The sequence below is a fragment of the Gallus gallus genome, chromosome 10 (genome assembly GCF_016699485.2).
Source record: "Gallus gallus isolate bGalGal1 chromosome 10, bGalGal1.mat.broiler.GRCg7b, whole genome shotgun sequence".
In the NCBI taxonomy this organism is placed as follows: Eukaryota; Metazoa; Chordata; class Aves; order Galliformes; family Phasianidae; genus Gallus; species Gallus gallus.
The window spans coordinates 13,459,145-13,483,536 of NC_052541.1; the positions used below are offsets into that span (position 1 = coordinate 13,459,145).

At 44.9% G+C, this 24,392-nt stretch overlaps 1 long non-coding RNA gene across 1 annotated transcript in view; it reads right to left on the minus strand.

The window, feature by feature from the left end:
* The window catches only part of LOC107054206, a 63,149-nt gene extending 54,379 nt beyond the window's left edge, over positions 1–8,770 (minus strand). The window contains exons 1-2 of the long non-coding RNA XR_006931138.1: positions 8,636–8,770; positions 5,614–5,682 (exon numbers count right to left, since the gene is read on the minus strand). This is a non-coding gene — a long non-coding RNA (uncharacterized LOC107054206). The remainder of the gene's footprint in view (positions 1–5,613; positions 5,683–8,635) is intronic.
* Between the last annotated feature and the right edge of the window lie 15,622 nt (positions 8,771–24,392).

Genomic DNA, 24,392 nt, shown 5'->3' on the forward strand with positions numbered 1-24,392 from the left:
TATACCAGTGAGTTGGCTCTGGTGGTTACTCAGGTTTGATCAGTAGAAAAGGAGAAGTGATGGAAAAAAGAAAAGCTGGGAATTTTAGTCTTGATGGGTATGTACGCAGACTCCCTGTGTACCAGCAAATACAAAGGTAAGAGTATAGCACATGCTGAGTCATTTCTTGGAGGTTCATTTCTCCTATTTATGTAAAGGAAGAGGACTTCAGGGTGACTTAAGTACAATAATTAAGTATTGCTGTACTTCTGCAAGCCAAGAGCCACGAAACAGAGCAAAATACGGCAGCAGAAAAAGCAAAATAGGCAGTATGGTGCATTTATCTACAATTTTTCTTCTTCAGGTTCAACAGCGACTGTAGCATCAGAAGTTTTGTTCAAGAGATTAATAACCCTTGGGAAGCAGCTGGCACATGCCACTGGTGGTGACAAGGCACAGCAAAAAAAACCCCACGTTTCTCATCCCTACCACGTGCTTCCCAGGTTTCTCCAGCAGGAAGAGAGCAATAGAAGATAAACTCTGAGCCCTTTGTCTGAATGGAGGGAAAAATGTGCTTTAATTAAAAGGATTTGGAAACATCAACCGCAATGATCAGGAGGTGGATTTATTATTTTCTAAAGATCAGGAGGAGGAGGATGGAGGAAGTTGAAGTAGAGATAAAAGCCTTATTGCACAAAATGGCCATTGAGGGCCCTAAAAAGGCCAAAGCCATCAAGAGACTTGGTTTTCATTATACCCCCATAGTCACCATAAAAGGAGAGGTCACTCCACCACCTCAAGATAAAAATGAGTGTTGTTCTGTATTAACTGTCCAGAGATACTCAGTGCTTTGAGGCTTCATACTGCTCAGTATTTAAGTGGCATTAGAAAAGGAAAATTAAGACATGAAGGAGAGGCGAAGACGTACCCTTGTGGGCTATACACAGCACACCTTGGGGAGAGCAGACAGATAAAGATCATCACATCCATTCAACCTCGTGTAAGCATTTGCTCTATCAAGGAGAACCAATTAGCAATGGGGAAAAAAAAATAACAGGTCTTCCTGTTCGGATGTCTGTAAATGGAGGTTTGTTACAAATGGGATTTGCTGGGTGAATTTCAGCTGTTGCAGTCTGACAGGCACATGCCTCATCCATCACCTTCGTCAGTGCTACCCAGGCTGCTCATCCACCAGGTTTGGTGCTCTGTGTTCGCTCTAATGCAGCAGCACTTCAAAGCCCCCTGCTGCAAACAGGGCCCTGCTGTACGTAGCACTGTATAACCTGAACCAAGAAATACTCCTTGTTCCACCAGCAGCAGCCAAATGGGCAGGATGGACAATGGCAGGAAGAAAAGCAGCATGATCTCCACTTACTGCACAAGAAGCTGAGCCACAGAGCAGTCTGTGCTTAGAGCTAATCTGCTGTGCCAGTGATATAATCAACGTGCCTTGCTTGTTTACCTGGACACGCTAGGACATCCTGGCACTTCTGTGATTCCCAGCATTGAGTGAGCAGGCTCCCAGCCCGGTATTTGTTCAGATTTGACAAGAAGAAAACCCAGCCCTGCACTCCCACACATGCCACACCACTGGCAAGGAAAGCCAGCTGAATGAAAACTGAAACACACGGTGATATTTAAATATATATATATTTTCAAGCTCTTGAGTCAGAGCTGAAACTAATCCTTAAATTGCTCTCCAGTTCTGTTTGTCTCCAAGCTCTCTTTAGAAGAGAATGCCTGTACCCTTCCCTGATGAACAATAACACTGGGGACTCCTGTGATACGCTACGATTTTCCAGCAGTTCCAAATACCAACTCCCTGCTGTGGGACCAATAGGTGCCAGGCTGCACAACCCTTAGGGAGCATCACTCAGTGGGACAGGCTCCATTAGAGAGGTCTCTGTCAGTTTGCTGCATCGCAGGCCATGCACACCTGCCCTGACATGCACACAGCAATGTCTGCATCTTGGCTAAGCAGTGGGATGTTCCTGCTGAGACATACCCTGGAACAAATCAGCTTAAGGGCAGCTCTGAATTTAGTGCATGAAAAGATCCTCCTCAGTGTACCTCCTGCCTGGGGAAGAAGACTTTCTTGCCTCAGCTGAGGCAACATAGGCTGTTATTCAGCATTTGCAGGCTACCTTTCTACAAACCTATCTTGAGCTGATTTATAGCATGGCGCAAACAGGTCATGACTTGAAATGTGGCCAAAGTGATCAGACTCAAAGAGATGAAAAGCACACGCTCCAGAGTAGGCATTGGCTTTATTCTTGCTGCATCTTCCCACAAATTCCCACTCTCTTATATTTGCACCAAGCAGTTTTTCAGCAGAGCCCAGTCCCACCAAATGCAGGAAAAAATGTCTGAGCCTCAGAATCCACATTAGAAAACAATCACTGGAGTCACCTTAACTTATGCTTCCCACAAACTTCTCCTCCCTTCTCCCACACTGTGTCCAAGGGAAAGCAGATGGGTCCCCCTGGATCTCAGAGATGCACTTAGCCCTAGGAAAAGTAAGGGGATTGTTTGATATGGGTCAGCCCAGGATATCAGAGCCAGCCTTCCTGCTCTACTTATCCCTTCCTGCACAATCTCCAACTGGGTCAAGGTTGTCATGTAATTAGGAGCACCGAGGAGAGCTGATGGGTCTAATGAAGTCTCACCTTAGTTGCTATCACTCAAGGAGCCAGGGGCTCTCAAACCCACCTCTCACTTATCACCTCCTCATTCCCTCCACCATCCTCTGCTGTAGAAGTTTCACTGTCAGCTTTGCCCAGCCAGATACTCTACAGACCTAATGCGAGCAGACAAATAATGTCTCCATCTGAATGATTGGCTGATAATCACAGATGTGGTCTCTGCCAAGTTTTTTTTAAACACAGAACCCAGTTCAGCTCCTTCCCCCCAGCATCCCACTGCCAAAGCACACAAATCACATCAGCGCGAGAGCAACAGGTGAAAAATATCAAAACACAGCTCCTATTGTCTGCTATCAAAGGGGTGCTAAATAATGTAAGGAAATGAAAACAATTTGGTTTGGATGATTGATTATAGGAAAATTGCTTATACCTCCAAAGCATGGCACTTCCAATCACATCTCTGATTCATTTGTCAGCCCCGAATTCAGTTCCTCTGCTGGCACAGAGCCTGCACTGTCCTGTTAGCTGCCTTTGGCACACAGCATCCCATTGCAGCAGTTTCGTGCCCCACCCCAACCCCTCACGTTGCACCACCAGGGCTGCTGAATGGGAACACCTGAGGCAGCTCTCCCAGCTGCTCGCATTAACCCCCAAACCATGCTCTCTGCAATCAGCACAGTTTGCAGCCTTGGAACAGTCAAGATGATTTGCAGTCCCCTTTTCAGAAGGTCTTCCTAAAGGTGGAGTTACCCCCCGCTGCAATTATGCCATTTTAAACAGAGCTGCGACCTTCACGTCTTAAAAGGGACAGCAGTCACTGCTGCACAGGAGGAAAAGCACCGGGATGAAAGCAGTACATTTATGTCAATAAGCAGCAGAAAACAGCCCCATTGGGGCAAAAACGCTTCTGTTCCCCCCAGCTCCTAAAATAAGGCAACAAAAGGGATCCCCTCGCCCGGGACTCCGCTATGACAGGCAGTAGCTCTATATAATCCTTTGAATTAATTTAGCGAGCTCTGTTTTAAAAACAAGTTCTGATTTTTGCCCGCAGCATTCCCATTATAAAAGGCTGTTTTAGAACATTGCTGTTCTGACAGTTCAAAACTTTCTTTCAATTTCCTGCCTAATTTATGCCTGGCCAGTTTTATACTCATGTTGCTACGCCAGTGCTGTTCTTTAGTTTAAAGAGTTCCCTTCCCTCCTGATGTTTGTTCCATAACAATACTCTAACGGAGCTGTCACATAAGGCACGTTTAACCTAGTTTTATCATTAAAAGATGATGACTTTTTCTAATTATAGACAGATTTTTAACTCCTCAAGGAAGAGTCTACGTCTGTATGTTGTGCTTAATTATAGAAATGTATGGCAGAAAGGCATCCCATGGGATCATCGGAGACAGGATCACATATACTTAAGTATCTGTCCCGATAGTTGTTTGTCTAACCCGCTCTAAGATCCACTGAGAAAGGGGATGCTGCATCATCTTACTAGGAAAAAAATTCTTCTCCAAAAGAGTGGTGATGCAGTGGCACAGCTGCCCAGGGAGGCGATGGATCACCATCCCTGGAGGTGCTCAAGAGCCATAGAGATGTGGCACTGAGGGATGTGGCCAACGGGCACTACTGGTGGTAGGTGGACGGTTTTAGTAGATGACCTTAGATGTCTTTTCCAACCTTAATGAGCCTATGATCTTTCCCAAGCAGTCTGCTTCAGTGTTTTACCCCTCTAGGAATTAGATGGGCTTTCCTAATAAACATCTTAAATCATCTTCACTATAAATTCAAGCAATTTCTTTTTTCCACTCCAGTGACTATGGAAAACACCTCATCTCCAGCCTTTTTATAAGTACTATTTATGTGTAAGACGACTTACTGCATCCCATTTCCATATTTTCTCTCCTAAAATAAACAAAAGCACTGTCTGCAAGCACTGTTCACGGTACTTGTTTGCCTAACCTCTTATCATTCACCTTTCCCCCCCCACCCCTCACTGGACTATCCCTCCCAGTTTTTGAATGGGTGTAGACGATGTTCCTCATCAGTTCCAGACACCCACACCTGGCTGAAGCTCTGCCAGCCCTGAGCAGATTGCAATAATTGCCTCTCTTATCTGGCTAAGAGTACTCTCATTAATACAGTGTTGGCTACAACGAGTTGTTTTGCAGCAGCAGTGCAGGGTTGATTCGTATTCTGCTTGTGAAGCAGCACAAACCCCACGTCCTCACCTGCCGTACTGCTGCCTCATCACGTATTCCCTGTTTTGTGTTTGTCTTCTGTTTTGCCTGCCTAAAAGGAGCACTTTGCACTTGTCTTAATTTCATCTTTCTTGCTTTCAGGCAAGATCCCTCATTTGTAAAGGCTGCTGTAAATGCTGAGCCTTTTTAGCAAGGTCCCCATTTACCTGCAGCTATGACAGAAGTGCTTGAGACCTCCAGAGAACAAGGGTACAACGCACCCACTGCTGAAGCACGCCGCTCTCCAGCACAGCTCAATCAAGAAAGGGATGAAATTTCACACCTAGATACATTGATCTTCTAATTAATATTCAGGTTATGTTCTCCTAGTCCTGATTTTTAGAGACAAGCTCCCCTGAAAGGACTCACATACCTTTCTCCTGAGCAATCTCCTACTACAGCATCTTCTAATGATCTACTCCAAGACGTTCAACCATCTTCAAGATGAAAACCCTTCCCCATCCACCACATGATCATAGAGTGGCTTAGGTTGAACAGACCTTAGAGATCATAGAGCTCCAACCCCTGCTATGGGCTGGTTGCCCCCCACCAGGTCAGGCTGCCCAGGTCCCCATCCAACCTGGCCTTGAGCGCCTCCAGGGATGGGGTATCCTGGGCTGCTTGCCCCTACCAGCAGCCTAAATCAGCCACAGCTTTTGCAAAACAACAGCATCATGCTACCCAAAGCTCTAACACCATCTCTGACATTGCTTTCTTTTAAAGACAGTTTTAACACAAAGTTGAAAAAACAAACTTACCTTGTGGTCACTGAGTCCGTGCAGCATAAAGGCCTCTCCGGCTCTGTCATCCGGAAGCTTTGAACATCTCTGTGGACCACAGAAAAAGAAAACAACCTCAAATGCCCTCCTTCCCACCTCCACACAAGGTTGGCCTGGGCACTGAAAGGCTCTCAGGAGTCTCCCAGCCCACTCCAGCTGCACGCACTCAGCAATCAGTTCTCTTTGCTCCCCACCCCCTCTGAAAATGCATCAGTAATTGAGGACAATCCAGGAGAAAGCTCCGGACCCAGCCTCTGCCTTTTAGCAGAACAAATCCTCTGCATGATCCCAGTGGTCAAGGAACAAGAAAACAAAACGCTTCCACCACCCTCTTTTGTTTGCTTTGACATAATTCTAGTTCTCCCCTCCTCAGCATTTCACAGCTCGTTTCTGGCAGAAAAGGCAGGGGCATTTAAAGCCGGTGGGTTGCAAAGAGTAAATCCGTCTCCTTTACGTTTCCCTGAAGGCCAGAGCACCATCCCAGCCTGCTTTCACATGAGGATTTCAATGCATGCCTCTGGACTGTCAGCTCCCAGGGCAAAGGGGCAGCAAAGCCCATGCATGAAGCATGGAGGGGCGGACAGGTGCCTCTCAGGGTTCCTTTTGGAGGTCATAAGACCCACAGAAACATGATGAACATCCAGCTAAAGTCACAACCAGACTGCTGTGGCAACAGGGTTAAAGGGTAACACAGCACAGACAAAGACTTGGCCTTGGTTTGGTCCTTCTGAGTAAGCATGGCAGTGATGGTCTGATGGTTGGGCAACATGACCTAAGTGGTCTTGTTGTCCAATCTTATTGATTCTATGTTCCTGGAGGTGGCTGTGCCTGTCCAGGTAGCAGGAGACATGAGGTGGCGTAATTGCAGTCTTACACCTCTTGGAGAGGCCTTTACAGCACAGTGAGCACCACAGTCCTTCCCTAAGACACTATCAACTCATTACGAAGAGTAAAAGGAAAAGTCCTAGGGCAGCTTGGTGCTGGAACTCCCATGCCTCTAACAAGGGAAAGCAAGCAGCATGTCAGCAGAAGCACCGGGCTAAATGGAGCAACCTGCAGTCAGGTAGCACTGTTGCTCCTTGTAGAGCAACCTTTCAGGACCTGGCTGGGAAGCTGCTCCAAAGCACTGCTGTGGACAGAAAGCTGATTCCCAGCCCAGGTCGCTCACCCATTAGCACATTCCAAATGGCATTTTCCTGTGGTTGTTTAAGCATGGAGCCAGCCTTCCTCCCTTCCCCCTGCGTTGCATGCACCTGTCTGCTCCCCAATCACTCTCAGGTGGGGCAGGATCTTTCCTGCTTGCCAGAGGTGCGAAGCCAATGTAAATTACTTTCCCTTTTGCATCTAGGGAAAGTTTTATTAACAACCTGTCAGATGGAGACAGCTGCCAAGATGCTTTATAAGAAAAATTAAATCAGGCTCAATCTCAACAGATAGATTCTTGTCCCTCCTGAGGGCCCCACAGGGGCTGTGGCCTTTCCTAGCATCACCAGTGGAGATTAGCAGCATTTCTGTGTTTTTCTCCCCCACCCTCAGCTGAACTCAAAGCAAGCATGTGGAGGAGACCAAGACAGCATAAAGCAGTCTGCTATCACTGAATACTAGATCCTGAGAAGATCGGTTCCCAGGCTTTTAGCCAGAAATATCTCACAATAAGCTCACAGAGGAATTACTTGATTTCATCCTTGAAATCCAACTGCCTCCAACGTTGTGAACTGGTGGGCAGTGGAGTCCAGCAAAACCCCCAAAGCAGTTTGGGTGCCAGCAGACAGTACCCCTCCTAGATCAAAGGAGCAAAGAGGGCATTCTGCATGGCAGAGCAAGGCTGTCTGCTTTGCAATCCAGGGTCCCTCATTGGCTTTTGGGGCTTCCCCTTCATGTCATTGGCTCAGCTTCCAAGTAGAAGCAGTGACCATGGCACTGCTGTGGCAGCGGTCAGGTTAATTATAGCCACTGTTCCTATGGAATGCTCATTTTCCCTATTGACTTCTCCAGCACTGCTTATCACCAGATTTGCTCCTGTTTTGAGGCCTGATGAGCTCCAAAGCCAACATTATAATGTGGCCATTCAAATCCACGAGGAATTCAGCAAACTCAGGCTCCAGAAGCTTCATGCGTTTATCTTTCTCCATGGGGGTAGAAAAGACTTACTGCACACAGATAGAATTAATAGCTGCTCAGATCCCTTCTCACCTCCAGAACTTCTGCAGACCGCATGCTAGCAGAAACTATCTGCGTTGTGCATTTGATTTAATACGGTGACAAAGCAGTTTGCTCTCTGAGCCTGGAGTCCCCCCTGGGTATTTTTTCTGCTCTGCAAGGCTTCACCTATTTTGCATTAGCTTTAACCTAATTCTCATTGAGGTCACGCTGGTGGATCAGGGGCTGTGCAACTGTACTGCTCTTTCCTTTGACAGGTTATCCTGAAACTAAGGGCTTAAAAAAGGGGAACGAAGACTGGTAGCCATGCCAACCCCTTCAAGTGAGACAGGGCTGAGTGCTGGCAATGCTGGGATCACAACCAACAGCAACAGACCTTGAATGATCCCACCCATTTATCAGATAGCAAGTCACATTCAGAGGAAGAGAGCAGAGAATTTGTGTCCAGGTCTTCAAAGAGCTTCTGTGCCAAATCCTAAAAGAAAAGGTTTCCAAAATGGGATGCATGGGTTCTGCCACTACTCCTGCAGGATCTAAACCTGCAGGGACAGAAAGCATCTCAAGCACAGAAAAAGAAAAGGAGCAGCTGAAGGAACTGTAGATTCTCTGTGGAGGCAATAGTGAGAAGGCTGGAGAAGAAAAGAAAGAAGAAAACAAAAAATAAAATGACTGCAGTCTTGAATACAAGTTGCATTTTGTACCATGGATTCTGGGGAGAGCCAAATACATCAGCTGTTACTATCTGAAAGATCAACACAATGGAAGGGCAATACAGGAGTATAACAGCAAAGAGACTAGCACGAATGGAATGACCTTACAAAGGAAAAGGAAAGGTGCTCACCCAGCTCCGAAGATCTACGCTCGCAAGGAAAAATCCAGAAGGGAGAGATCTCCAACCAGAGATCCTTCCCCAGTGGGGGTCAGCCCTTAAATGAGGTCTAAGAGAGGTGCAGCCAGGCTCCACCCCTCATCACAGCTAATTGCCTTCACCTGTGCTCCCAGGGCTGACCGGGTCCTTTCCACAGGTGCTCAATCAGTGGTTCAGGCCGTTACTCAGCAGTTACCATACACCAGCAAATGCTCCTCTTCATCCTCTTGAACAGAGATGATTGAGTCAGTCTTGAGGAAGTAGAGATTATGGGAAGGAGAATTTTCCCCTCCTGCTACTGGTCTGGAGAAGGTATATGCAACCAAATCAATTTGCTTGCTGTGGTGCCCCTGGACAACAGGGATGCATCAATTCACAGAGACAGCTTGACTTCAGTATAGTGCAATGGCTCAGTTTTACAGTCCATATGACTGTCTCTCCTTGTCCTGGTTATGCAGTCATCCCCGGTCACTTCAGCACCTCCTCTTCCCCAGTAAAAGTGCTCTCCATCCTTCCTCAGAGCATGAAAAGCTTTGAGATGGAAAGAGAAGTGGTAGAAACAGAAGGGAACACAGACATAACATTTCTGTTCTCTCAAAGCAACATACAAATGGTGGTTTATAGCCACAGCTTTTCTGAAGGGAAAAGAAAGCTGTTATCTGAGGACCCTTGGACCCTGACAGTGTTTCTCACTGCCTTTATAGCAGCAACACTGACTGCAGCTCTGTGGGGGAAGGTTTTATGAAAGTCAGAAGTGATGAAGACAGCAGAAATTAGGAGGTAGCAAGAGTCCTTCATTTTCACATCATTCCCATCCTGCTTCCATAGCTTACAAGTTGAGATACAGCTACGCAGGGTCACACCTGCATTAGCTAGCTCTTATGCAAGTCACACAGCAGCAGACACACTCACACTCCCATGGAAACATGCTCCTGGCCTATGCTGATGATTTGCCTCATACAGAACTGACACATTTTAAGATCTCATTATTATCACAAAGACCTAAACATCATGGAGCAGGCACTCAGCCTTTGCTCGTCAATGCCCAACTGCTCCCACTGATCTCTTCTCTTGGAGCAGCAGTGTGCTTGCTGTAGGAACAGTCTGTCATTTTGAGCTCGGGAACTAATAAGCCAGAAGAGGCTCAGCCCAGGATTTGACATCCTGCTGCCAGAGGCTCAGATTTGATGCCCAAATCTGACTTAATGACATTCTAGATATTTGGATCCCGGTCCTATGTGAGCCATGAGATGCTGTCTCGCCAGTCAGTTCATGGCCTAAAAGGACGAGGATCAGTTGAACTTGAAATGGAATAGGTTTAGGATTAGGACCATCTGTAAAAAGGAACAGTTCAGCTACAGTTTATGTTGTCCTAGTCTAATAGAAAGCCTCCAGTGCCAGCATGCTCTCAGGAGTTTGCAAGACAACAGCCCCCATACAAGCTGGCTGGCTGCTTCTCCAAGATCAACCTACACACATTGGCAGCACAGCCTGTCACTAGTCCCTAGAAAACAGCCCTCCTCGAGCACTAAAAATAGCTGCAATTTTTCAAAAGAATAAATTCATTACTCCTAAATCCTCATGTCAGAACTATTAATTCGCTATGATAGAGCTGCCCTCAAATTGGCCTTTTATTTTCATTTACCTGTTGCCACATACATCAGCGATGTCAGACTGGAAGATCCAGACAGTCTCTGCAAATTAAGTGGGGTGTGAACCTTCTTAGGCCACAGAGGATCGTGAAGGTCATGCACGGGGATTTGTGCCATTAGTTAGTTGCTCACAGATGAGCAACCCCAGTTGGAACAAAAGCATTCAGCATAACCAAATGCCGAGGAATAAGTAGTGGGTATTTCAGCAAATCAACTTCAGATCCCTTTCCTTTATTAAATCCCACATTTTCCAAAGGTCATGAGTAGCACTGAGGTCTTCATAACAGCTTCATAATGCTGCAGAAATTCATGCCGTGCAACTCTGGAAAGGCAAAATAAAATATACAATTGCTGTCCCAGCACAATACACTAATATTACCTACCAATGAGACTCTTTTCTGTGCAGAAGTCATGTCCATTAATTACGTTCCATGCTTTTGGGAAAAAAAGCACTCATATTTCTGCAGATCTGGAACAAATTTTATTCTTCTACTACACTCAGTTCAACTTCTGTAGTATACAAAAGGAATGAGACCAAAAAGCCAGGGGTTATTCCATAGAAATCAGTGCATTTTCCAAGGGAAAAACCCACACAGGATCAATTGATAACAAATCCACAAGTTATCATGAAAACAGCTTTTTTTTTTTTTTAATGGCCATTATCTCCATTAGAGTCAAGCCAGCTTCCACTGAACTTCAATGAAGTGATCTCAGTGATTTCACAAGAAGTTGCATCCCCCCCAAAAACAGTAGAAAATAAACAAACAACCCTCATCCCATCCAGCTGGGAGAATCCAAGTCAAAACCCTGCCACCATCTAACCTCATTGCAAAATATCACTTTACCCGTTATAAAACCTCCCTTGCCTTGCAGCACTTGGATCCTACCCCCCCACCCAAGGCGTGAGCTGTAACAACCCTTTATGCTTGTTTGACAATTCTGAGCTTCATTGGCTGAAAGGCCAGCTTAAAAATAAATAAATAAAATTCTTGTTTGAACTTCAACTCTGGTTCAATTACAGCCTAGGGCAAAAAACTCAGCTTGATTTCATTTTATCCCAACAGTCTATTTCATTTTTAATTTGTCCCCCTGTCCTTGTACCTGTTATATAGATGTACAGACATCTAGAAGGCCTTAAATTAACAGTCCCTCATTTTAACAATGCTCAAAGGCCTTTCACACCAAACACAGATGTGTCTTTATTTGATTTCATCCTTGTATACTTGGGCCTTTAGTGACTTTAACCAGCACGGTGACTACAATAAAGATTATAAATTAAAGAACGTTTTTGAAACCTTGCCCGGTTCCCCTCTGATAAAAAAAGAATAAGTTTAAAAAGGTGAGGAAATACTGTGCTGTGTTGCTACCAACAGACAACCCCACCAGTTCAGCAGTCTCGGTTTTTAATCACACACACACAGAGCTCACGAGATAGTAATCAATTAAGCATTTTGCTAAAGCACTTAGTCAGAATGGGAACATCTGGAGCTGAAATTCAATTGTCCAGAACTAGCTGCTTGCTAATTAATATTCCTTCAAATGGCTCCTGTATGAAGGTGTCTCTCCTGTTTCGCCAGCTATTCCCCTGCAGCCCATTCCCCTGCCCAAGCCTTGTTGAGAAACAGTGGGAAAAAGGAAGTTGAGCTACAAAGATTTTACTTCAGCACTGCCCCAGGTACATCCACCAATACCATGGAAAACATCACCTCGCTTCAGCAATAACAAAAGCACATGAAGAAACGGTCAAGGAAATATGTTTATACTGCAACCATAGGACAAGGATGAGGAGGATTGATTTACTATCCTAAGACCTCATGAGGATTCACTTCCAGTTCTAATATTTGCATTTCACTATTCTCTCTAAAGGATCACATCAGAGTCCTCTGGGTCATGCTCAGGTGCAACTCAGACATGTACCTCCTACCATCAGTAGCCAGGCCTAACCATACACTTCCATCTGGCTCACATGTGCAAGTTCAGGACCTTCAAGCATAAACTGATACCTATATAATTTTCCCATGTGCAGTGGCGGCTGCTCCTTAATGCAGCCCAGAAGCATCTCCCACTGAATTGCAAATATTTTTCTATCACCCTGAGTGCTGGGCAGCAAGGGAGTCCCTTCAGCTGTCCAAAGATTGTGTTGTGTTTCAGAAGAGCCATGCTTTCTAGTTGCAGGAAAACATAACAGCGAGACTGGAGGGCATGCATATACATCAAGTAGGGATGCGTCCATAAATATTGATAGATCATATACTAAGTATTGTTAATGAGCAGCTGAATGTCTTCACCCAAGGAACTCTGGGTACTTTTCAACTTTAGGTAAGTCTGTCCACTATTTTCTTACCTTAATGTTGCCCCAAACAATCTCTCCTGACAAGTCTACCCACTACTTTCCAGCCCCATCCTGTCTTAACAAGTCAGTCCCAGGGCATTGCTCTCTTCATTGAGTTAAGCTCTGGGGAAGGGTAGGAAAATTAAAATGCCCACACAACCTGAAAGCCCAGATATGTCTATTTGATTTGAAGTATGTTCCCAATCTCCCTAAGCTTCCAACAGAGAGAAAGGGGACCTGATTCTAGGCAATCTTATTCACACTGCTCTTCCTCCTGAAAGCACGACATTGCCTTCTCAGCAAACATAGTCTGGTTCCTCAGGGTCTCTGCAGTGATTGCTTAGCTGAGCCCCATAAAATCACACTAAGACAAGAGAGAAATCAGAAGGCGCCCCTTTCATTCTTGCCTTTTTTATTTGTTTTCAATAGAACTTGCCAACCAGAGACATTTTGGTTTTTACAGAGCGGCCTTTTCCCTCTGTAATTTGGGTCAAATGCTATCACTGAGCTCTGCTAAAGGCGCTGCAGTATTAGCATCGCCATCCCCAGCCTGTTGTGGATACGACAGGTAAACTTCACTGAGCTGTGTCCCAAATCCAAGCTGGAATACCAGGAGGGCTGCAGAAAACAGCTGAGGCACGCTGGCTCCAGGGCGCCTGAGGCTGGAAGGGGATGAGCCGGCAACAAACAAGTCCTAACCACACCTTGCTGGACCACCTCCTGCAAACTCTACATTTCTGGGCACCGACACAGTCTGTTCTGGGAATCAATCCTCCTCTTCCTGTCAAGAGATATACTGGAAACATCAGTCTCTAAATCAGAGCAGACAGGGTCAGGAGGAAACAGAGGGTGACAGTGGAAGGTCAGATGGACAGGTGAGGCTAAAATCACAAATAAAGAGAAATGAGGCTCCTTGTTGGGCTCATTCTGATGGTGCGCAGGTGGGAACATAAAGGGGTGCTATGACATAATTCAGGCTGGTTGTTGCTTAGAAATGGCTGTGTTGCTCCAAAAAGAAAGCTCACCTCCTTATTTCTGTCTGGCAAAAAAACCCACATCAGTATGGAGAAGAAAATGACCAGGAGGCCATAGGCTTGGAGCTTTGAAACAACAGCAGAACAGCTTAAGTTACTTTAAGGGACACAACTAGTGATAACTGCACTCTTCACCTTCTACTTAAATCAGAGCAGCTATGATTTTGAATAAGCATCTTCAGCGTAGGTATTACTCTTTCAAATTTACTACACCCAAAGGATTCCTCACGCAGCAAGTGGGAGGAAACAGTTCTCCTCCATAAGGACACGGGATTCTCCTTTTCTAATATCCTTGCCTTGTTCCCAACCCTCCTTTGCTCTGTATCACCAAACATAAGAGGAGGCAATGAATTAAAAAGCCTCCTATTCCTGCTGCTCAGGGACTCCCTGCAAGGTTCAGCCCTATTTTTCCCTTATTGCATTTATTACTCTTCTCATTATTGTCTCAATACCTCAGAGTCCGCGTGGAACCTTGAGGACAGACCCCATATGGAAGATATAAAATGACTCAGTGGAGGACATACACCTTGGAGCATATGGCACATGTGCTGACTAACACTGTAGATAATGCCAATAATAATTCTTTATAGCATGCACGGGCTGAGCTGCTGAACCCTCCAACTGAGGAGTTAAATGCAGGCCTAGCTGCTGCATTGTGTTTTTAATATATGACATAAAAACAGAGAAGATGTAATAGGATTATATTTTTGAATGGGCTCCCAACTGTACCACCTGGAAGTCAAGGAGACGTGGGAGGACAATAAAGAAACCTTTAGGTCATAAATGCTGCAGGAGAAAGCCGGTCAGTATTTGATAACCCAGGTTTTTCTTTAAGGTAAAATCATAGAACCATTTGAGTTGGAAGGAACCTTTAATGGCCATCTAGTCCATCTCCCCTGAAACAAACGGGGACACCTACACCTGATCAGGTGCTCAGAGCCCCATCCAGCCTGATCATTTAGCTATTAGTGCTCAGATTCCCTGCAATCCACGGAAACGCTCAGGGTTTATTCTTGCAGATTGCTATAGCCAATACGTTTCAGGCTCTTGGAGGAAGCTCACCAAAGGCCTTTTGGTGGAAGATAAGTTCTGAAAACAAACCATTAATTGTACTTAATATCTCAGCTCTGACAGACATCAGTTCTAGAGCTGAAACTCGCTGCCTTCCTGCCATGCCTTCTCACTGTGGAGGTGATTGTCATCTCGCACATTGAACCCCAAGCTGTGGGTAGATTGAGCAGCTAGGGTTTTGTGGTCTGTAACTGAGAGACGCTCATGGAATACGTTTGGCAAAGCAAATGGTATAGAACAACCAACAGACAGTCTTCTCCCTTTCACAGCCTCTAATGAGCCCTTTGCTTCTTATCAGAACAGCAAGGGAACAGACATCCCTCCAGCTCCCTCCAGCCCACGATCAGCCTCTCTCTGAGGACCTGGGGATGAATCCCTAAGCAGTGAGTTACAAACATTGAGCATTTCTGAACTCATTTGTCTGCTGATAGGATTCAGGCCTTATTCCAACCTGCAAATGGGATGTGCTTCACTAGTTCTAAATCACTCAGCAGGTGATAAGTGGTTAACGCCTGGAGCCCTCAGGTGCCTCTGAAACATAATTGCTTATTAAAATAAAACAATAATTAAGTGGAGGACACAGAACCCTGTGCTTTCTGAAAACTGGATCATTTTTTACAATGAGTCGCTGAGGCTGGGAGCAGACAAAGCATAGCCACAAGACAAGGAAGGACTGAGACCTAAGGCACGTATTGCTCTGGTGGTTGAGAAGAGAGGAAATGGCAGCACCTGAGAACACCCACATGAAGGATGCTGCAGGACAGCACCACAGAAAAGGCACAGATGTGTCTGACGAGCAGGGGGCCATACAGGTTTTCACTATGGAGAGAGGGGAACAAACTTCATGCTCAAGAGTTCCCAAACCAATACAACAACACAGCATCTTTTCTGAGTACTGGGATTAAGGGAAGGGGTTACTTGGTGACATAAATCTTGCCTAGTTGCGTGACCATGTCCTTGATAATATGGATGGAGATCTACAGCTGCTCGGTTCCCTTCAGACTCCAGCTGTCTCAGAGCTCAGCACCTGGCTCGGACCCTTCTGGAGCCAGCATACGTCAACCTCCTCACCCTCCTAGCACCATCCATCAATGGTTGATCTTGTCTGCGTGGAGATCTGTATGCCAGAAACTCAACGAGGTCATCCCTCACGGACATTTTTATATATTTGAAGTGCCAGAAGATGTTTTATCTTCCTGCAGTTCCTTCCTTACTCTCCTTCCAAGCATAGAGACCAGAAGTCTCTGTCTCTTCTTCAGGCAAAACACCACCCACCTCAAGAGCTTTGATTAGTCAGAGACAAAACCACTTCATTAACAGCTCAGTAAGTAAACACCCGATTGTTTTCTTCCCCTTCACCACAGTGGGAGCTGCATGGTTTTAACCGTGCCTTTGGGCTTAATCCTGATTATTTCATTGCCAACTGCAGGAACATATCATTACTTACAGTTCTAAGCTATTGCTGAGTCCTTCCGGTCAGCAGGTGAGGAGGGAGCCTGTGTTTGTTACCATGCATCTGTGACCCTGCTTCTCGTATGGCGACAGACTCTGCAAGCCCTGAGCTGAGAATTAATGAGAAAACATCAGTATAATTCAGCTGGAGCAGGAAAGGCCCTAAGCTTGCAGCCCGTCCAGCTTTGCATGCTCATAGCAAATCTAATCCCACAGAAGAGAAGCAAGGATGTACAAGTGGAAGTGTCACCATGTACCCTCCAAACACACCTTGTTTTACGAGTTCACCACAGACAGTAACAGAGAGATGGTGTTACACCAGGGGACTCCTCCATGTACAGCAAGATCAGTCCCTCTGTGCAGCAGCTTTAAAATACCTTCTCTGAATCCAGCCGCAATTGGGAAGGCACCACGTCACAAAACCGTGTTGTTAGCCCTTTGGTAACAGCCTCAGCAGAGAGTCAAGGCAGGGTTGTGTCACGGAGAAATTGTCTCTCATTCCCTTCGTAGACAGGTCCCCCTCCAGGCCAGGGTGAGAACACCGCTCCATCGTCTGCCCCACAGCTGTCCCAGAGCTCCGCACACTGGCAAAGAGATAGCAGACAGCTTTAGCTTCCAAATATCTCCACATTTAAACTTACTGCTAACACCTCAACAGATCTCTGACCTCAGCAAGCAGCTAAAGGCTGGGGTTATTTTTAACCTAGGCTCATTTCTTAGGGAAGAAATTATTCATAACCTGTATGCATGCAGCGCATCAGATACAAGGCAGGCTTGGCTGCAAACACTGCTTCATGGTGCTGCCAGCTCTCTCCTTTATACATCAGGAAGCAAAGGTTTCTCTCACAGCCTTACAAGGGATTGCAGGGAAGGCCTGGAGGTGAGATGACCTGCCTCACGTCCACCTGCACTGCAGTAGCTGTAGTATGAGACACAGGAGAGGCTTTGAGGCACGTTACCATAAAATCATTGAGGTTGGAAAAGACCTTCAAGATCATCAAGTCCAACTGTCTACCTACTACCAATACTGTCAACTAAACCACGTCCCCTCAGTGCCACAACTCCATGTTTTTTGAACACCTCCAGGAATGGTGACTCTACCACCTCCCTGGGCACCTCTCCAAAAAGCAGGCACCTCTTTAGCTCAAGGCAATTCACAATGCTCTCCAGTCTTGTCTCCATATGAAGAAAGTGGAGGTTTCCTGCACCTGCAAGCCCTTTCCTCGCAGCCCTCTCACTTCTCCCAGCACATACATCCTTTGCCATAATCAGTGGTCAAATGCTTCTGGATGAACAAGGGCACAAATCACTTTCAACTGCAGCTCTGATAATTGGGTTTGGCAGGCAATATTTGCCTTAAGACCTCTCTCGTCTTTCTGATATGACTTTTATGAAGTACATGCTCAAGGATTTCAACTCAGAAGGTTGGGAAGAAAAGTGACTATTATGATCATTTAATCTGACCTCCCACATACCAATGGATGTAAAAATTCACACTGTAGCCTTTCCCTGAACTCAGGAACTTCATGTTGAGCTGGAACACCTCTTTCAGAAAAGTGATCTGAACTTGATATATCAGATTTCAGTAGCAGAGAGCCTACCACATCCCTCAGGCAACTACTCCAGAGGTTCATCATTCCATTGTTAAAAACATTCACCTTGTTTCCCAATTGGAAATCAATGCTAGATAAACACAGGCGTTGGATCTTGTTACATCCTTTCCTCTACTGGTCTAAAGAGCCTCCTCACATTAGGAATTACGTATTTTCTTCTGAACTGAGAGCAAGCCATTCCTACCACCTATGGGCTATACCTGTTTTAGAGCAGGATACACAGAACAGATAGCAGCTTTAAAATATGCTTATTCATCATCAGCCTGCAGACTTTGGCTTTTCAGTGTTCTGCTTGGAGACCCCCAGACCTGTACCTGTCCCTAAGATCAGGTAGCTGCTGTCATACCATTACACCTCAGCCAATTCCAAACCGTTGCATGCCACTGACCTCATCCTAGCAGGAATTTTGTTCACGTTAAGCATAAATGCCAGATCAGCAAGTGTGCTTTTGGTTTGTATTAACCTAGCCCTCCCGCTGTGTTTCAGGCTCCAGAAAACCTAAAGCACAATTTAAAAAAAAAAAAAATACAAAGAAAGAGAGAAAGTTTGTTTTAGCTGCCTAAAATTGGGCTGGGAGTCTCCAGATCTCTTGGGATGGAGGTGTGTATTGGGAAAAGAGAAGGAAGAGAGTAAGAGCCAAAGCTCTGAAGTCAGCCAAAAATACTTAGCCTCTGAGCTCAGCTCACAAACAATTGCAAGTCACGTTTTCAATCTGCTGCTTAATGACTCCCAGGATCCACAGATCATTTCTAAGAGTTCTTAACAGGTTAAGAGAGCAAACAGAGCCATGAATTCTTGGAAGATCTCTTATGCCACTCAAAAACTTTGGGGGCCCAACACTGAGTGGGGCTGAGATCCGTTGATTACAGGACATTACAAATGCAAAAACAGAGCTGAGAAGGTGTTTGCACTTTTCCTCCTCCACAAAAAAAGAGCATTTGTTTCTCACTGAAGAAAAACAAACAAACAAAAACAACACCAGAAACACACATCCATTAAGAAAATATGGACAATTCCAGCTACCCGTAGAAAACAACAAGATAGAAAAATAAATATTTCTGATCAAAATACAGCTTTCATTAGTTATGCACACCAGACCAACAATCCTCACCCATAAGCGTTCCAAAAGATAAAATAAAAGAGGAAAAACAACAACAACATTGCAAACCATACATAAGAAGTAGTCTAAAGAAGAATCAAAGCCAACTAGAGTTTAGAGGCAGGAGAAGGAGAGCTATAAAAAAAAGACAATCAGAAAAGCCCTCTTTCCTAAATTGATTTGAAAGTGAGCCTTACGTGGGTTGGGTCTTTAAAGTGTACTGAAGAAAGGGAGACAAGTGATTGACCAATGCCCACCAGCTGGGCCTCCTTGCTGTGCCCCACGCTAAGCCAAGCAGGTGTGTGTGCCTCTCCCAGGCAGCTGAGAGGATGGGGATTTTCACATATTTCCTTCTCCACTCATTTCTTCTATGAGCTGTTGACTCCAGAAAGTAGAAATATACCATATACCAAATTTCTTGTGTGGAGGTAGATTGTACAAGTGGCATGAATTAACCAGAATATAAATAAAAGACCCAAGGTGCAGCAAAATAATACTAATAAAAATCCATCTCTATCAGGAGCTCTGAAAAGTCATCTTCCTCTATCTTTGGATATGCCCACTTCCATCTTTCCCATTTCTATCAGTCCCGCATTGCTAGCTTGAAACTTCTTTTCCTGAAAAGAAATGTGAGGCAAGTTTTTTCTTGTTTTTTCTTCTTTTTTTTTCCCAAGAAGAAAAAAAAAAAAGAGAGCAGTCTTCATATGAATCCATAAAACATAACTTTTATTATCCTCCCATCTGCTTTCCCACCGAATGGCACATATTTGCAAAACAGCCCTTGGAGGCAAGGGAAAAAAAGGAAAGCAAGAAAGTTGCCGTGAAGAAATCCAGAGTGATGGGAAGATCTTAGGGTAGCTGTTGTAATTTATAATCAGCCCATTAAATATGGAACACTAATGCACAGCTGCTGAGAAAACTTGTCCAATATGTTTCTGCAACAGCAAAAAAGGCCTCTGAGGTCATCTTGGCGCCTACATTATGGTACAAAGAAACTGTCTAATTGCAGAACCTTGTGTAATCTTCTGTATTAACCTCTTTCCCTCACAGCCAGCCAAGCAGCACAGCTCTCTGGTTTAGAAAGTCTGGAGCAAGAGAACCAAGGGAAAATGGATGAATAAATCCAACATGAAGAGTTCTTATTGTTGATCTTAGATTTATATTGGGAACAATCTGTATTTTTTCCCCGAGCAAAGGACTACACTGATCACAAAGCAGGACTCACTGCAAGACTAATAATGCCTTCCAAGCTCCCTTCTCCCATCCAACTTGCCAGCCTTGGCCATAAGGCCTTTGGCTTATTGTACAGGGCCGGAACCTGTGAATTCCATTAGACCATGTGTTCCCATAGTTTTAGGATGCTCAATGCCTTATAATTCCATACTCAGACAGAACATGATTCTGCAGACAGAGAATTATTAGTATCAAGGATGCCCTAGGCAGAACAGGGTGTAGAAGAGAACATCGGAGCCCAGAGCTTTGAAGCATCATTCAGCCCCTGAGTAGAGAGGGCTGGATGGTGGTTCAGGCAGCTCTGAGATTTGATGCGGATGGAAACCATTTGTAAAGCAGACCAGTGTCTCTGGAGAAGCCAGAAAACTTGGAAAGAAACTTGGAGAATCGGCTAAGGAGACCTGTGAGCATTGCACTTCTCAGGTGACCTTGTGGTTTCTAAAGCACCATCATCCAAAGCTCAAATGGAACGACTTCTGTCTCAGAAGTCCAGGAGTTCTCTGCACACCTAAGGTGGTGTGCAAATGAGCCTCAGCTGACAGCCAGAACCCAACGGAGGAAAAGCAGTGAGGGCTGCAGTTTCAGCTCTCGGGGGTCTACATGTGAAATTTCCCTGGCTTCCACTTTGCTAAGCCTGCATCCCTGAAATCGAGGTCTGAGACAGGCCTCAACACTTGCTCATAACTTCCATAACCTGGCTGGCATCCACCCAACACAAGAAACTGTTGCTGCCTCTCTTGAAATTTGGCTCAGACAACACAAATCCCAGCTTCGGGCTAAGTGAACATTTTGCTAACCATTCAGCACGGCTGGCCTCAGTTCCAGTTTGTGGTTGATTTGTTTTCTGTGGGAAGAGGCGAGCCAAAGTCACCCACGCAACCCAAAGGCTGGCTGCTCTGCCGGAGGGAAGCCAAGGCTGAAACAGGCTCTGTGTCTGGAGGCCTGACAAGCTTGGGGTTGTGCAGACAGATGCTGTACCTGGCTGTTGACAGCCATACAGGCGATCAACTGTAGATAGAAGGCGGAGCTTGTAACTTCTAAGCACGTTATATAAATTATGTTGATTGTACAATCTTGGGTTAGATGCTATCGCACCACAGTCTTACAGATGTGCTAAGTTTCTTAGTAACTTCCCAGATGCTTCTGCAAGAAAACAAAAGTACCGACAATCTTTGAACGCTTGTTAAAGCAGATTGTGCTGAGACTGTGCTGAGGGGAGGGAGAAAAATTATGGCTTAGCTAGCACCAGGCTGTCCACAAAGCCTTCTCCAATTAAAAGCAAAATGGTTATGTCAAAGATAAGGCAAAGGGTTCCCATGGTATTAAATCTTGTCTAATTAGCGACTGTTAAGAACCAGTGAGCAGTTTGTTTTGGGTGAGTATGGAAAGCTATCCGTTCAAGTCATTCATGAAAACAAAGTTAATCTGAGATATGGTGGTGGGGTCACCATCTCTGGAGGTGTTCAAGAACCATGGAGATGTGGCACTGAGGGACATGGTCAGTGGGCATGGTGGGGGTGGGCTGATGATTGGACTAGAGGATCTTAGTGGTCTTTTCCAACCTTAATAATTCAATGATTCTGTGATATCATGCAATAGAAAGACCTAATGAGACTAGAGATTTTTTGGAAGAGCCCGCCTCTTCCCCGGTGGAAGTAACTATCAGCTCACAAAACATATTTGGTTGCCCTGTGATCATTTTTTGTGCGACACTGAAAACAAGAGGAGTGCAAATAATAAATCTACTGGACTACACCCGCTTCCTGTTTGTGGTCCAAATTTCAATTAAGGTCTCCTATATAGTTATGACTTTTATTTTGCTGAGGTTACTTCTTCAGACCCTTAGCTAACACACAACCTCTAGTAATTACTACGGGCCTGGGACTCTTTTTCTTCCAAGATCCAGACTGGCTGCAGATAGACTGATGTGCCCATAAGTATGAGCCTCAAAGGGCTTATCCTTGCAGTTATTTTCCTAGCTACAAGAGGGTGACATTGTCACACGTAGCTCAGCATTAATGCCATTTTAACTGAAAGACATATCCTCTGCCTTACAGTATTTTTTCCTCATGGTGTGCATGAGACAAGAGACTTCAGACAAAGTCTCAGAAGCCCACACGTTTTTGAAAGTTCAGGGAGGAAGGATTCCTGTTTTGCCAGCAGCTCTAAAATTTACCTCCTTTCCAGTCATTGTAGCAGTGAGTGTATTTTGAACTCCAATAACTTTTGGAATAATTCAGTATATTAGTTTTCCTTTTGAAATAAAGCTACATAGGCAACACATGAAGTACAGAATGCCTGGGGCCTTTTCTTGTATTCCTGGGAGATGCTATCGATTTTGTCCTGATAGATATTTGGCTCCATCATACTATGCAAAATCAGTAAAAATTGAAAGAGAAAAGCATCTTTTGATTCACCTCTGTGAATCAGAATGTCCTCATTTGGATGCCATGGGAAAAGTCCCAACACCAAAGTGGTTAGAAGGACAAGGGTCATTTCAGAGAGATTGGTAGGTGAAGAAGTTGAAAGCTGGATTTTGTGGAAGGACTTTGTGGAGGATCTGAAATATCCACCGGGAATTTATTAAAGCCAACAATGCAGCCATTCTGTAGCTTTTCGAGGCATACAGAGGATCAGGTTTTCAGCCTTTCTCAAGCTTATTTCCGCACTTGAAATTGTACTTGTTATCCACAAAACTGGCTGCAATTACTGTGCTGGGACAGTTTGGGTCATCACTGGCTGTATCTTTGCACACACAACCTCAGGAGAACTAGATGCAAATGCAGACTGTTTGTATTAGCATGCGAAAATTGGAATTTTCTATATCGAAAATGTGGTCCTCACTGCCTCACCCAGTGAGTTTGCCTGTTTGGAGCGTGAAGTGATAAACACCTGCTTTTAGAATTGATTGAGTCATTTTTGTCTTTCCTTTACTTCAGTCTTGACATAAGAATGTGTTTCTCGCTCAGTAATTCATTACAACTTCCAGTTGTGCCTGGGGCAGCTCTGAAGGAAAACTGCAGCAATTGTCTGAGCTTGATTTCTCTCCTCCATCCTTCCTTGGGCTCCTTTCACTCCTCTTTCTCTTCCTCTCTTTGGGCAGCTTTGTGCACCATTGCCACAGCCATGTATTTTCTGTTTCCTCCCGCCTGCACCAGTCCCAAATGGCTCTCCTGCCCTTCCCCTTATACCCTACTCTCACTTCAGAGCAGTCAGCCTGTAGGTGAGCTGTTTGCACACACTTCTCTAGCCCTAACTACTGTATTTTTTCCCTTCCTGTGGTTAAGGCACTGGTTCAACTCCGCAGTTATTCCCCATTTTCCAGTTTCTAGAGAAACATCTATTAAAATCCTCTCCCCAGCTGCACAGACTGTGACATCCTTCACTTTGAGTTCTTTCTGTACGAAGCTTCTGTGTGGGAAAGGAGTTAGCTGAATTTTGAAAATCAGTGATGAGTGGGCTGTGGACCGGGCTCTCGTGTCACTGCAGCATCAATGCTTCCTCATTATTCGTCCTTCTTTTTGCCTATATTCGTTCAGGCGCAACATGAGAAGCAAACAGACTCCTCCATCTCTTTTGGTTCCACATGCTACCATTTACCCATAGCAGTTTTATATGAATTTATGATAATGACTTTTTTTTTTTTTAAATGCTTTTTCACGATAGCAGTATTCTATCTTTATCTTCCCACATCAGCTATGTTCATCCTAGCACAGCCAAGCCATGATTGAACCCATTGACCATTAAAGCATCAATTTATATTTATTAACATGGGAAGTCTGGCCGTGGCCCTGCGCTGAGACACGGAGTGGGACTCCATGCTCTGTGCACACACACATTGCCCAGACCCCGCTCTGCACAGTTTTGAGGTGGTAAAGGTCTGATTTGATTTGTGAACACATCTCAGCTTGTATGGGCACTCAGAGAGTTAAAGCCAGCAGTTTATTTCTGTTTTTTTGTTGTTGTTGTTGGGTTTTTTTTTTTTTTTTTTAATACTGACAGCATGCTTCTCAATTTCTGCATTATTCACACCTCAGCAAATCTTATTTCATTAGATTTTGGGAAATGCAATGGTAATTCTGGTGATTAACTTTAAATTGGGGATAATGCACGAGCAGACATTAACATAATGTCAAAACAATTTTGTACAATTGTTACTTAACCTTGGTCAAATCATTTCCACCCCCAGCGTCCTCCCAAATGGACCTTTATTAATATGACACAGACAAACATAAGAGAACCCT